Source organism: Tyto alba, unplaced genomic scaffold, assembly GCF_018691265.1.
Source record: "Tyto alba isolate M040663 unplaced genomic scaffold, T.alba_DEE_v4.0 Super-Scaffold_40, whole genome shotgun sequence".
NCBI lineage: Eukaryota > Metazoa > Chordata > Aves > Strigiformes > Tytonidae > Tyto > Tyto alba.
In genome coordinates this window covers 7465407-7481917 of record NW_024881316.1, presented here as the reverse complement: position 1 = coordinate 7481917, position 16511 = coordinate 7465407, and the positions used below count along the sequence as shown (strand labels likewise).

General features: G+C 37.2%; 1 long non-coding RNA gene across 1 annotated transcript; it reads left to right on the top strand.

The window, feature by feature from the left end:
• The first annotated feature begins 2992 nt into the window (after positions 1 to 2992).
• Positions 2993 to 10003, top strand: LOC116960944. Its single transcript, XR_004406681.1, has 3 exons — positions 2993 to 3025; positions 9124 to 9177; positions 9925 to 10003. It is a non-coding gene; the product is annotated as an uncharacterized LOC116960944 (long non-coding RNA).
• Positions 10004 to 16511: the final 6508 nt, after the last annotated feature.

The following is a 16511-nucleotide window of genomic DNA, read 5'->3' as shown; positions in this document are numbered from 1 at the left end:
CTTGATTACTATGGAATTCTTCCTGCAGAGTTCAACTGTGTAAGAATGAACTCAATCTTTTTCACATATTTGGAGAATGGATAGCTCTTGATTAAAGAGATCATTCATTATACCCCAGCACACAATATCTATGCAGGGATAGAATTTTTTAGTCCTCAAAAAGGATAGTTTCCATATAATTGAAATAGAAGGTAAGATTCTGATTATATTTCAAATTACAGGCTGCATAGAATTGGAACTGATAGGCAAGAGAAATTACGAAAGTAAGCAGAAGAAATTCTGCTGTTTTGATAAGTATCTGGTGAAATTCCTTGAATCTGGGGACACATGTTAATCATTTTAATGAATCACATGAGGACTGAATATGCTTATGGAAGCATAGGAGAAGGATGCACCAAGTCAGGTCAGAGGCCCTGCACGAAAGGTTTTTAATGAATCAAATGAACATTTGCATGTTTGCAAACATAACTGAATGGAAGTTCAGAGCCTTTCCAAATTCACTTATTGTTTCACATATTACATTTCACATCTAAAAAGGAAGTTAAGAAATTCATTCATTAGCTAGGTAAAGGTGCTTTAAAAATGTCATACCTTTTAGACAGAAATCCTGAAATCTACAGATTGCAATAGTATTGTAATAGTTTAACACATACTGTTTTCTTTTGTTTGTTTGCAGTTTTCAGTAAGGAATGTGAAACCTAGTAGATCTAAAGGTTACCCACACTAGAAAATCCAGTGCTAATGTGTTTATGACCCCACTACTATTTCCTTATGTATTTCAATACAGTACAAAGAAAATAAGATACTCCATACAAAATTCTTCACTGGCACAACATTCTTCTTTAAAGTCATAATGGGTTATTATTTCATCATCAAAATTCAAGAAAATAAAATTGCATCACAACACAGCTTCCACATAAATATGAGAGTTTGTTAGAGCTGGCTAGAAGAACAATAGCTCTTATTAGAAAAACAGGTTATGCTGAGCTGAATTTATGTCCAGTATCTCGAGTTGTTCTGAATCAGCCTCACACAAGCAAGATGATATTGTCTGATATCTAGCACAGTGTGAATGAAAGGTACATATTTTGAGATGTTTATTTAAGCAACTTTTTGTCTCTGCCTCACATCCCATCTTTCTTCCACCCTCTTCTGGTAGAAACCTCAATATGATGATGACAAGGCCCTTCTATTTCATTCTTGGGATGGCAACATTCAGTTCTGCCCACACTACTCATATGTTTGAGGTGATGCTGAGTGTAGTGATGTGGTCACATACCTTTCCTCCTGAACGGACCTTGTTTGACTGCAACAGGATTATACCTCTGCATAATATTAAACCCACATACAACTGCAGGCCAGACTGGGGATAATTAGTTATTGTAATTCAGCTTGCTTACTTTTTAATTATCTCGAATTCATCAGGGAAAATACTTACTTGGGGTTTTTTGTGTGTTTTATCAAATTCAGTTTCCAGATATAGTATGCCTCTGAACCCACTGGCAAAACCTTCAAACAAAATTCTTTATCTAGGCAAGATATTGTGGCCAAACAGCCTTTTTAGGTGAATACCTGGTTTATTCACTGAGGAGCATTGCTAGTAGGGCATACTGTTAGCACACACTAGATTATCCTGCAACAGCATAGGATCCACGTGGCTCAAAAAACCCCCAAATATCTGCTGGAGATAATCTATTTTGGTTCTATAATTATATAAGGGTAATTTCACTGAATTTTGTTCTAAAATTACATCAACATATTTTTTGGTCTTAGTTTTTTGTTTTCAAAGTTCCTTTGTGTTGATTTTTGTTTGATATCCACCTACTTATCTATTAAGCATATAATCTATGAGTAGAACTGAATCTGCACATGTATGGGTCCCCTGTTGGACAGAGCTCATAGTCTACTAGGCATAAATTATGATTTAATAGACACTTAACAAGAAAAAATCCCTGCCCATCTGTTGCATCCTTTAACTAAATATTTTGTAAGGAAATAATTCACCTTGGCAAGATCCCATAGTAAAGTGTAAGTAGAATAAAAAAGCTTCCATGTATTTCTGTTTGTACTTGCGTTACCTCTTAAGTTAGGACAATCTATATTCATCTCTTCTAAAACATTTTTCACAGTAAATAAATAAAACTGCCACTGTTCTTAAAGTCTGATTGGTTTCATAGATTATGTTATAGAATCAAAAACATTCTGTCAGGGAGGGAGTTTAAGAACTCAATGTAGTGTCTGGAGATAGACTGATTTTAACTACAATATCTCTGCCAAATGGAATGCCAGAAACTGCCGAGGAACGACCTTTCCATGCTCCAAAGTGGGGAATAACCTGTTTTTCCTCTGAGTAGTTGCTTCGAATCTTCCTTGCTGCAAAGTAACTTTTCTCTTGACTCTGATAACTATGGGGAATATCCTTATACTAACATTTTAGTCGCCACAGTCTGCTGCCATGTTCCCATCTGTTCTTTTTTTCTAGATTAAATAAGACCAACTGCTTCAGCAGTGCTTTTTTCTCTCATTTCAGTCACCTTTCCCTGGTTCTTTATAGATCCTTCTTTAAATGCGTTGCCCAAGTTCCAGTTTTTCACCGGCACATAACAGAGGTAGTAATTTTTTCCTTTATACATCATTCTTAGTAATATATCACCGAATGAGATACACTTGGGTTTTTTTGTTATAACATCCCAGCAGGGATTCATGTTTCATTTGTGATCTGCTACAACTCTCATAGCCTTCACTGCAGTATCTCTGACAACTCAGTTATTACTCATTTTGTACTTACACCTTTGATTTTGCCTTCCTAAATGTTTAACCATACACTTGTGTTTAGTGAATTTTGTCTCCCTGATTTTAGATTATTTCTTCAATTTATCAATAACCTTTGAATTCCGGTCTTTCTGATTCTTGCAAAATGCTTTCAAATCATCCAGCTTGGCATTATCTAAAATTTTAATAAGCTTATTCTTTATTCCTTTATCCAGATCATTAATGAGGATATTTTAATCGCATCAGAAAAAAGGTGAGGAACCCAACCTGAACTGTCCTTCCTAACTAAAAATCCCATTCTCTATGTTGTGTTTCTGTATCACTTGATGGTGTGGAGGCTGGACAATTAAATGTGCATTGCATCTCAGTGTGAAATTAACAGGCTGCTCCACAAAGCTTAGAAGCTAGGACAGACAAAAATTAATGCAGTCTGGCCTCTGTCTTTGGTTACATTATTGTCTATTGCTGTGTTATTAAGTTCAGCAGATTTTCACTGATAAAATTCAAAAGCAGCTAAAACTAGAAAACTACATCATGACTTTCTCTTTGAAGTTATTTGATAATATGGTGAGCTGGACTGGATGATGTATTCGTCATGTACATTCATCAAAGGATCTGTCCTATGAGGTGATGAATATTCTGGCCCTGATTCAGCCCAGGAGATGGGGATATGAATTTAGTAACTCTGTGTGGTGGGAGGCGTGAAAAAGAATTGTCACCCATCACTTGTCAGTTTGCTCCAGGAGAGGAAGCGCTGCAGCTGAGGAAGCGCAAAGGCCTAAACCCAAAGCCTATGAAGTTTTCAAAAGTGTACTCATAGCTGAAATGTGAATAAGGCTGAATGGCTGCAACTATGTAAATTAACCTAGAATTATCTCCCCTAATGTCCCACCACGTGGCAAGGGAACACTTCTACCTACCATATCCTCCACCAACCTTGTGGGATCACGATGCACAGCTGTAGCCAGAGAGAATTCACCTCTTCCTGCAGCACCACTGCTCAGCACCAGCTCGCTGCCTCTTGAGCAGGAAAAAAGGCATAGCTTTTGGCTGGGAACACAGCAATTGCAGTGTCATAGCAGCAAAGCAGGAAATGGGACAGTTTTATGGGATTTTCATTGCTGGTATAGAACTATAAGCAGAAGGAAGCAACACTGAGAATTGGGATTTATTGGGAAAAGAACAGGAGTGAAAATGTTTAAAAGTTATAGAATCTAGACATGTTCAAACAGAAGCGTCTAACAGGGAAGTGTAAAACAACTAAGACTTTTCTTAGAAATTACAATTCATGATCCACAAAATCTGCTATGTTCAAATTATCAGTTCGGCTAGAAAAAAAAAGGTAAAAGAAAAAAAAAAGCTTCAAGAAAAAAAAAAAAAGGGGGGATTCTTTTACTATTTTGTATTGTGGTGTCCAAACAGAACCCTTGCATTTTTATTAAACTATTTCCATTTTTTTAAAAGGAATACATAATACAAGGCTAGTATCTGTTATGCTATTTCGTGCATTTATTCTGCACACAAAACTTCTAGGAGCATTTAAACATCAACTATTACTGAAATCAAATATCTTAAAATAAATAAATAAATCTGAGTCATAAGCAATGTAAACACTCAACAGCTGAGTAGATCTGAGCAACCCTGAAGAGATCACTTTTTCTGAAATTGTTACTACTTTCCCTTGTTATTCCACAGTAAGAAGCTAACTATTCTAGCACATCCTCAGTTATGTTATCATCTGATGTAGATTTGGCTGCCTCTCATCTCAATAGGCAGCAACAGAGTTGGCTGGAAATATTACACAAACTGATTTGGCTTAGAAGAGAAAAACAAAAAAAAAAAAAAAAGGAGGAAATAATTTGGAAATGTATAGGGAACAGTGGCCTCCCAACTAGAATGAGTAGTTAGAAATTAACTAGATTTTTGGTAAAGTTGTTTCATCACACCTAACTTTATCTGTCTTAAGGCTGGGCATATAGCTTTACATATATGTCCTGTCACCTAGGCTTTCTCCTTTCAAATATCTCCAAGGAATAATTAATAAGATGTGTATTTTAGATATGCAGGATGAATATATACTTGAAAAAGCCTTTCCTTCTCCACTGACTGTAAATGAAGTATAGATGAATGTCTGAAACTCTAAATATATAAATTCTGGGCAGTTAAATTAGATGAAGCAAATCCTACCTTAGAAGTCCAGCATGAAATAACATCATTTTGATTTGCACAGACTTTTCAGTGGTGAATGATCAAAGAACTGTTGTAGTGTGCAGAGAGGATTAATGAGTGGAAGGGGAGGGAAAGGGATTATGAAGTGAGTAAAACATAGAGCAAATTGGGGAGGAAGATTTTCTGTGGGAATGTTAATTTTCTGGATCAAGGGGTAGAATAAAGATGCAAGCAGCTTTCTGCTTGTTAGTTTTGAAGGACAGAAGTGAAATGACTAGTTGTATCTGAGTGCTCTTTGGAAACTAAGAGAATCCACAATTACCATTATGTTTAAGGTGAGGCTGCAGCTTGAGAAGATATTGCAAAATGAAGCATTTTAAGTGTGTTTCACCTTTACACTGTATCACATCTTTTAAATAAAGTGGGTTTGGGGTTTCACTTTGGATCTCAGACAGACAAATGAAACACGGGATTTTGAAAGTCAAAGTGTACTATTAATAGACAGAGTAAAATAGCTGCAGGAAGGCATTGTGCTAACTGAAGTACACTCCTGGGGTCTGGAACCAGTTAAGTACCTCTTCCAGGACTTGCACTGAGTTTTAGAGCACTGACAGTTATCAGTGATAAAGGCTAACCTAATGCTATGATCCAACTTCTGTGTTTATATTCTTATCAATAACCACTGAGTTTTCAGAACTTACATTCACATAAATTAATGGTGATGAAAAGGAAACCTAGCTGTCTTACCGTACCGTTTCTGTGAGGCAAAGTGGAGTTTATCCAAGCTTGTTTTCCCTTGCTGAATTGTTTTTATATTGGTCTTATCTCTAAAAAATCTTTGTGATCCAAAGTTGAATGGGTGCAAATTCATCCACAATTTGTACATTTCCTCCAGACTGATAAAAATGCAAACAGCTACAAGCCAAACAGAACAAGTCCATTCTGAAGAGCTATTTAAAAAGTATGAGTGATAATATCCTTCATATGGCATATGAGGCAATAACCACATAGCAGTTGATTTTTGTGTACTTTACTTTTAAATTATGAAGCACTCTTCCTGCAGAGATGGTTTCCATTTCATTCTCTGTGCTCTGAAATCTATGCAAAGCTATGCTGGCTGATGGGCACTTGACTCCTTTTTTTTTTTTTTTCTTCTTGTTTTCTCTTTAACTCAAGGTAATCAATGGGGATAGCCTGTGTATGAGAAAACATAAATAAATAAATAATACTACAATGCTTATTTAATTCTTTTGATTGAAAGGAAGTAGTTAGAGTTGCTTGTAAATTAAATGATTTTTGCTCTAGCAGCATTTAAAATTTATTGTTGTTTTAAAGGTGGATTTATGAATAAAACATTGGAGTTCTAAATACAGCCTGGTTTTTCAGTGTTGTGAATAGAGAGCAAAAATAACAAATTAATCAGTATGTTAGAATTTCACCTGATGTTTTATGGGCAGAAGCATTATAGCTGATTTAACATCTGAATCACCTTAACTGTATGGGTAGCCTTGAGAACATCAATATATTTGAATTGTCCTGATTTAATTCGTAGCTTTTGTTTAAAGTACAGTGACATCTCACAGTCCCATTTCCTTTCAAAATTGTATAGTATTAGTAGGAGTAGTTACAAATGGATTGTTAGTAGGGCAAGTGATATTAAGTTACTGTAAATTAGAAATTACAAAAATCTGCAACAGTGCTCTTTCAAAAGAATTACTAACCCTAGGAACAAACAGGATTAGGGCTAACATGGAGTGTCTTTTCTTTTCCCTTCCTGGAAGACGTTGTGGTTTCTATTTATTTGATCTTGGAGAAGCCTGAGTGCCCTTAGCTTTTATTGACTTTGAGATGAGATATAGACATCCAGCAGTTCACAAGATTAAGTCCTTGCTAGCATGTGGAAATAAATCTCTCCATCACTCTGCTACATGTGTGCCTGTGGGGGTGGGGAAAGGTGCAGGTTGCAACAAACTGTACAGAAGGCTCGGGATTTCTGAACTCTGCAGAAAGCATATGGAGCCACTACGAGGGGCAAAACCCCACTTCACAGGGCCCCCTTGAATGGTCATGCAGAGACCACCGGGCCAACACCAACACCCCCAAAGCCCATGGAAAGGTCCAAACAGTGAAAAGGAAAGTCTAATTCTCACAGAAAACTCAACAAGGCCTCATCTGATGTTATTTTCTAGTTCAGTGTGAACTACAGTCATTGCCAGTTGCTGTTTCCCATTTCACTTTCGGTACCCGCACGTACACATCCTAAGTAGCTGCTTCCTGCTTGCAAAAACAGAGCCTGCCACTAATCCTACCTACCCTCAAGCACGTAATATTGAATTTAACAATGCATATATTACAATAAATTAATGTATGGTCTAAACAACATCCCATGACACAGATCCCTAGCTTATATCTATTACAATGTTACAAACACTGTGGGTAAGTAAACAGATCTGTCTACACAGGATTTCACTTACGAGATTAATCCCTGAACATTGGAGTGTGTGATGAAAAGTCAAGCCACAGAAAGCATTCAGATTTTCCTTTCAAATGCTCCTTTTAAGCACTGGCAGGAAATTCTAGGGAGGCACAGAGTGAAATAGCTCCCAATTCTGAAGAGACCGTCACAGCTAACTGGGGAGTTGTGTATCGGAACAGTCCAAGGTGGCTGCCCAACAGGGGAAATTAATTTCCGTCTAATGCAGCCGTTCTCACTTCAGGTAAAGTCACCATAGGGGCATAAGCACCTACCAAAGCTGTGTTGAGGTACCTCCTCTCTGCTGCAGCCACATTGCATTGTACGATCAGCAGCAGGAGAGTCAAACTCTGCTCTGAATCAGAGCCAGCGTGAGATTCCACCTCCCAGGGCCCAGGTGAGAGGCCCGGGTGTGCTGCCGTTCAGGCTGTGCCTGGACACGATGGGCACCGAGGTGAGGCAGGATGCTATCCCTAAAGTGCACATAGCCTTTCCGCTCACCAAAAAATGCATTATTCACAGACTCCTCTTGCCCGCTCCACCCATCAAGTAATGTCTTCATTCCCTGACAAAAGTTCATCCCTTTGTCCTCAACTCTTCCCTCCTGTCCTTTTCTGAAATGGTGTGTTCTGTGTCCTGCATGGCAGGGGACCTGAGGGTTTCTGTCTGATTTTCAGGCACTCCTTTCCTCTGTGAGGGACTATTGTGATGAAGAATTTCAAGATCAAACAACAGGAAGGAGAAGGAAAAGGAGGAGGATATGTTAGGCAGTGAGGGAGTTGCCCACTCAAATATGAGATGCTTCTTTTCCCCCTCCCCGCTCCCAATTTCATTACAGTGAAGAGATCAAGCATAAGAACAGGAACAACAGATGATTACTGTATTCAGTAAAAGGAACACCGACCAGAATTTTTACTTGGTACCTAATCCTTACCTGACATTCCCACTGATTTGTTTTTGCCAAATATCACCCAACTAGGAAAATAAATCTCTCACTTGGCATCAAATGCAAACTGCATTGGCTTTCTTTTTCAGTGAGAAACATTAAAATATGCTAATTTCAGTTAAATCCACATGCATCTTCTTTTCCTCTTTTTTTTTTTTTCCTAACTTTTAATTTTTCAGTTTGGCTACGGAACAAAAAAATAAATTATTCACACAGCCCAAGCTGAAAGTTCAACACCTGTAATTAACAAATGTAGCAGTTAGTTTGAACATATCCAAATTCTTCACCTACATTTCCGAAATGCATCAGCTTTCTTTGTGGAATTCACATATTGCACAAGTCAGTATTTAACAGATTCTTTGTTGCGCAAGCACATATAAAGGTTTCTCTTGAAAAATACAAAATTTAGGAGTCCCCCAAACCCATCTGTCCTGGGTTGAGTGAGTGGTGGAGTTTTTTTGGTGGCAGGGGAGGGGGCTATAGGGGGGCCCCAAACCAGGACACCATCTCAGTCCTAAAATCCTTATATACATCTAATTTCTATTTGCCATTCCAATAAAACTCTAAACACTATTATTAGGAAACAGTCCTTAGTTCCACAAAGACAAGCAACTCTGAAAACAAAGGCAAATAAGGGTAAGCACACAATATTTATTTCTTGCCAGAGCTTTGTTTACTGCTTTGTTGTTTATCAGCATCAAAAAGCTAAGCAGGGAACCCCTGGATCCTTTGGTTTTTCATTCTCTGTGATGCTTTAATACAGGAACATCACTGTGGAGCTTCCTCAGCCGGACCTCTGCTTCTCAAGGCTCGGATGGTAAGGTCTCTTCAAGAATGGATGATATTGTAGGATGCCCTAATCTCCATACCTTCAACTTATGTTGATGCACATGTGGCAGTTTCTCCAAGGCATGGTTCCATGTCCAGGAAAACAAATGAATAGGAAAAGTTTCACTCCATCATGTAAGAAAAATGTATAATAAAAAGCAGCTGTTTGCATTCACCACTGTGGTGCTGGTTTTGCAAACATTTTACACTCATATTTAGTGTTGTATATGCAAGGAGTTCATTTAATCTGAGACCATTTCATCTTTCAAAGCAGATGCTTAATTGCAATATTCATAGAGCGTAACAATGCCTTAAGTTAATGGTCCCTAACAATTTTTATTATAATCCTTATTTTATATAAGTTTTTCTTTCCTATACATGATTTATAGCCGATGGCTTCTTATAAACTCAGCAATTTATACATTATAAAGCCAAACTGTTCTATCCTATTTCTTCAAGTAATGAGTGGATTAGGTCAAGCAAGTGTTAGGTACGTAAAGCAAAGAATTTAATTGGACTTATCAAAAAGTTATTTCTCTCCCTGGCCACCTAGCTCACAGTGCAGGTATGTTTTGTAGCACAGTTCTCAGCCCTGACCCCTCACTGTCCGAACTGGAGAATGTGGGAAAGTGCACTAGGGCTCATCTTCCACTCAGTAGTACAAACTTTCTTTTCATGGAAATCAGGGTCAGGCTGCTGTATAGGAGTGGTTCATGCCTGTCTCCTTTTCTAACAGGGAGTGAGGCTCCAGCTTGGATGTGCATCTGCTCTTAGAAGCTGTGATCTTGTCCCAGACCCCCACAATATTCACATAATGAAGTGTCAATTATTTTGGTAAGTGAGAGCAGTGGAGATTCTCTGGCACAGCCTGTCTCTTATCTCCCAACCACATTTCATGCCATCTTGGTTTTTAAAAGGTTCTGTGAAACCTCAATGTATTGCATCATTGTGTTAACGATAATGCAAAAATTAAACCACCCCAATTCTGAGTCAGAATCCAAGCAGCCTAATACTTAATGGCTTATAAGCTTTGACATTTCATAGGTCTTCTGGGACACTTATGAAATACCCATTTTCATTTGTGAAATTCAGCTGAATTTTTTACTGCTGTTCTGCATTAACATTTAGTACTATTTGAAGTTTTCCTCAAAGGATTTCAAAGGATTTCTGGTAGGCTGCAGGTATAATCCTTCCTCCCCCATCCTTGTGTTTCATAGCTGTAGTACGGATAGGCTGCTTACAACCAATTAAAGGTTTACACTAAAGAACAGAGTCATCATAAAAAGTATTAAGCTAAAATTCAGAATTCCTTACTGGGTAGAATCAAGTCCCTATAGCCTCTAGGTAATTACTCCAATGCAAGACATTAAGCAAAGCCTTCTAAGAGCTCTTTATTGTAGTAGTTGCTAAATGATTAATATCACACTGGTAGATTTCACAGGAGAATCTGATAAATAAAGGAAGGTTCAGTGTATATGTAAAATTTAAATTCCGCACAATTTGTTTTAGAATCAACATACTATATTGCATATTTCATGGTTCCAAGAGGAGTGCAGTATTCATTAAGAAAATACAGATGGTCTTCAGATAGCTAGAAAGATTTCACACACATTTCATTTCTCCCTGCTGTGAAACCTACAGACAAAATAACAGTAACAATGAACTCACTATGGCTGAACCTCAAGGCTCATTTCTGCCAAAATATTATCAAAATCCTGAACTGCTCTTAGCAGTCAAATTCCACTGAGTTTAACAGAGCTAAGCTATTTACAGCACTTTGAAATGTGGCCCTCTTTCCTCCAACAGTATTTTTCTCACTTTATGAAAATCCATCATATTTGAAGACCGAGACTGTCAATTCATGACAAGCCCCGAATAGCCAGCAGCATGTAGTTGTACTGCCCCAGGAGCACAGTAGTCTGACTCTTAAGACTCAGAGAATTAACAATGCAATCCTTGGTGGGTGCCTTGCTTTGGGAGAAAACATCCAAATCAGCACGTTAGTCACAGAGACTCTCCCTTCCCCTTCCATCAGCTGCCCTATGCTAATGCATTGTGGAGAGGAGAGAGGCATGAAGAGACGTGGCCCAGGCCATCAAAGACTCTAACACCCTCTGCTGCACTCCTCTCCACAGCAAGACTTAACTGTGCCTGAAATCTGCATTATGCATATTAATATCTTGCGGAATTTGTGGAAAAAAAAAAAAACATGTAACAAGCATGTTTTGCTGGTCTGAATCTACTCAGAAATAATTGACCTCTCTGACACTTTTGCTTGGATAAAGCACAAGGATTTCAGGATTTCTTCCTGAATGATTTCTGCCTGCAGTAAGAGAATATCTGATGAATGATGCAAGTATGAACACTGAAAAACAAACTAGACTAAACAAACTGACAAAAAAGATGGACTATTCATCAAAATTCACATCAGAAAGTTAAATTTACCTTTACCTGACTCTCTTAAAAGCATTCTTCCTCTAGTGTCTATGTTAACTTCCCCTCTGTTATTCTAACACATTCATTATTTTTCTGCTGGAGCACCTATTAGTAAGAACAAATATAGGCACACAGAAGTACAAATACATGGATGCATTACACAGGCACAAAAGGACAGATATATATTGATTCCGTATTCCTGCCCCAAAAGACCTTCCACAATAAAGCAATTGGGATGTCTAAAAAATTTAAAAATAATTCCAAAATTATGTTTGTTAAACCAAAGTTTGTTCATCACCCTCAATTATGTCTATACTGTATTCAAACAGTAGGATGCAGCACTGGACCTACTTTCAAGCACTCTACAGTTATGTGAAAACACTGGCTTAAGGTTACAGTTTCTCAAATACACTTTGGTTATACCCTTGCTCTCTGAACTGGGGAGTTAACCATTATTCAAGTTTTTAGTGAAGAGCTTGTAATTACCTTCATTTCAGGACCTGCTGGACCTTTTGCAGACAGCCCTGAGATTGTTCTGCTTGTACTCGGTGCTGGCTGGATGCAAGCAAGGGCTCATCCAAAAACCACATAGCTTCAGTAGGCACCACTTTGCTCTGAGAAAGGCTCACAGTATTACCCCAAGCACGGGGCCTTCAGTTTAAAGCTGGCGACTATCCTGTTGACTTAAAACATAGGTAGAAAAAGTGTCTGTAAAAGTATGAGTATACATCTGTAAAAGTATGTATAGAAATATTTATAGTCTAACACCATAAACCAGGATGTCAGGCTACAGGCTTTTACCGATATCTTAAAATCCTACCTGGGGCTCACGTTTAGGGCCACAGCTGCCATATGGAACCTTACTCATACGAATGCAGAACTTGTATTGCAGACATGTTTCACCAAAAAAATAAAATCAAAATTGGTCTCTACTTAGTATGTATTCTATTACAGTACAATGTCTGTCTCTACATTGCCAAGCTGATGACCACATTTGCATTCATCTATATTCCTTGCCTACAGGAGTATTCTTGCAGTAGTTTTGCAGGGATGTCTCAGAAGGCAGGAGAATTTCCAAAATGTGGCACAGATTTACTCAGTATCTGAATGAGCCCTGCGACTCTGGACTCCATCGACATAGGCCACTGGATTGAATAGACAAATTACTATCTGGTCAGAGATGTCTGCTTCTATGGTCTACTGTAGACTAACATGTAAATCCTCTATCCTTACCAGGTATTTCTATTCCACTATGGTATATCCAGACTGAAAGACTGAAGGGCTACTGCAGACCTTCTTATAACTTGCTCTGTGTTAATTATGGTTATTATGAAGCTTCCATAGCGATAGAAAAACCTGTCTTGAAAACAATCTGCTGTAGTAACAATGGAATATTATATATACAACACAGCCACATATGGACACATGCATATATGGCAATGCTTCTCACTGTCCTACTCTGTTAAGTGGTGTTGTTGTTAGTGTCTGTATTAAATTTTCATTCATTTTTCTTCCCCTAATGAGTCTGTCTTTTGCCTGTGACTGTAATGGATAAGACATCCCTCCCTGTCCTTATCTTGTTTCCTGACCCTTTTGCTTCATTTTCTCCTTCCCAGCACTGGGGGGAAGGCGGGGTCTAAGCAGCTGCATGGTGCTCAGTTGCCCTCTGAGCTCAAATACCAACAATTTGTGACATGGTTCAAAATTTTAGTGGAATTTTATGATATATCTTTACCTCTAAAGCTTTCTACACAAATAAAAGCAACTGTATTAGAGTAGTAGGAAGACAAAAGAAACAATCTTATCATTCTAGATCTAAATAGTCATAGAATTCTTCATTGGTTACAGTGAATCACATTTCCTGACTGCCATGCTCACTCTCACTCTTTAACGTATACATTCAAGAATACTTAAAAAGAAAAAAGAAAAAAAAAAGTAATTGATGAAAAATGCAAGGTTATTGTATGTCTAAGAGCATAAGTACTGCTTTTGATCTTTTTTTTTTTCCCAGCATCTTTTTGAGTGATTAGTTTGGATGGCTTGAATGCGAAGATAGCTATAAAAATGGCACCCATAAACCCATAAGTCTTATTAAAAGTTCTAAAAACCTTTGAAGCTTTTTTTTACTTGGTCTGGTGTATAAAATCACAGCATGGCCTGAATGATTGACTTTTAGTCTGATTACTTATGTGGGTTTCCAACACTAATATTGCTAACACCTTTGGACCTCATCACGCTACAGTGTAGTTTCCTTACACACTTTGTTCTGATCTAGATGTAAGAAAAAAATCCTTTCAAAGAATAAAACATCCCATCATTTGTAGCCATGTCAAGTGATCATGTTGCTAAACTTCTTTTCTCATCAAACCATGACAGATATCATGTCTTTGTTTAAAAGGGAATAGAGACCCAGAATAAAGTCAGAATTGCCACTAAAGATCTGGCGTTTTAAAGTGAACCTGTCATGAATTCTAGCTGTGGCTAAATGAAATCACCCTCAGACTCTCCTGCTTATGAAGCACTCCACTTACCTAGCAAAATACTTAACTGTGTTCAACAGGTATTACAAGCTTTTTCAGCCCAAACACAGAGTCATCTTGTTATTGCACTAAGCATTCTTCTGAAATCAACCAAAATTCTAAAAAGAAACTAGTTTCATCTTAACAAACACAGAAAAAGCAGAGTATTCCCATTTCCAATCCAGCCTTAAGTCAACTTTTGGAAATTACCCTATGAATAATGACATAAAACTGGCCTGGAATAAAGCAAGTAAATTCAACAGATTTTTTCAAGAGGAACTGTAAGTTACTGTAATTTCCACTGATTTGAAAAAAAAAATAAAAATTGATATCGTATCATATCAGACATTTTAATCTAGCTGTTATGTGTTTGGCTGGCACAATAAGTTCGTACAGTATTAGATTTATTACTATACGCTAATATTCAACTAATATTCAACTAAGAGTGCTTGCATGATTCATTATTAGAAAACCTGAAATAATTACCATACAGAATGTTTGCATAAATGTGTTCCTGGTTTTCCATCATTTTAACATAAAAAGTGTATTGAAGTGCAGGATACATTGACCATGTTCTGGAAAGACAATGAGGTTAAAGATCATACATATATGTGCCAATAAATAATAAAGCAATCTATTAACCTCTTCTGTAGGAGTCAGTTTTTCTGCTGTGATATCATCTGTGCATTTTTATCAGGGCAGTAATCACGCTACTGGCACAAGATTTAAAATGCTATATGCCTCATATGACCAATTACTGTTAATTATAATTGACTAAAACCATATGAAGTTAAAATTAACAGTGCCTACAGCCATAGGACTAAACATCTGGATTAAATAACACACTGTGAGTATGAGATCTTAAACTTCTGATAAAGAACAAATAATTTACATATTTAATTCATCGTCCATCAGTTTTACATGTACATGAATATCATATACTACACATGCTGTCCTACTTCCTCAGTTTTTTGTATACACATAACTCACATTTCCCAATGTAAATAGACTGTAGCTTGAAATAATTATGTTCAAGAGGCTGTATATTAGTCTCTTCATCACTATGTTATTTTTGTCAAGAGCACAAAAATTGAAACTGAGCAGTCCTGAAATTGCTCAGAATGACTCATGACAGTGTGAAAGTAAATTATATTCTCCTCATCTATAGAAATGGGGGTAGTGATATTTACAGTATCTGTTATTGTTTATGAAGTGTTTTGGAGATGAAAAGGTGCAGTCTCATGCTGATTCCTTCTGCTACACCATAAAAGCGTTTTATCTTTTCTCTCTATGGAGCAGTATGTCCCTCAAGGACAAAGCTTTTTGTGTCAAAGTGCTCTGCTAATACACTCTTTAATATTATAATTTAGGTTAATAAATGTGCACTGCTGCTGTTACAAATGAGAACACAGTATTTGGCAACAACATCACTGAGTGTCACTGTGTACATATTTCTCCCTAGTATGACTATTACCTTCCTGTGGCTTTTTTTTTCTTTAGTTTTTAAATTTTTTGTTTAAATTTTTAAGAAGCATCAAAATAAGGGTACATGAAATTGGTGTCAAGAACATATAATGAATGTAATATTCATTCATTTCAGCTCCAGAAACAGAAGTCTCCAAAAACACTTTAAGTGAAAAACTTTCTGTAATTGTATGTAAAAGCTGTCTCTTATCCTGTCTGTGGAAAAGCCACCAGAAGGCTATATAGCATTTTCAACACATATCCTTAATTGCAACACATTACACAGTGTAAGACGCAGTTGCAGTACTGGCAGTAGCTGCGCTATCTTCTCAGAAATTATGTAGGCTGTCTCTTTGTCCCAGCAGATGGTATTTTTATGACCTGCAGTTCCTATGTTCAGGAAGACTGGATGCAAAAATAGAAATCAAGCATAACTGGGAATATAATTCTTGATCTGAAGAAATCCAAAAGACTGTAACCAAAGTTTTTCAATCTTAACATTAGCCTTAACGTTAAGACTTATGAAACTATCTCAGTGTCCTGGTTTTCAGAGATACTCAGTAATAGCAATTGCCCTTAAAGTCCAGCTCCATCTGGAAATCCTGACAGTTTACGTAGATGCCTTAGAGAGTATTAGAGAACGCAGGCAAAAGATCTTGCAGGGAAAAATGTTGTGTGTTACTGCAAAAGAAGAGCCTGTATAAAAGCCTGAAAAAGCACATCACTTCCTGCTGCTCACTTTTTATAACTCTGGGTTCCAGCAAGTGAATTCATCATACCACATCAATTTCATATAATATGGTCATTTTAATGTATGAACAACAGATCATATCAGATTGTTTCATTGACACAAGGATGGATTTAATCAATCAAGAATACCTAAATATATGCCTGCCTGCATTTT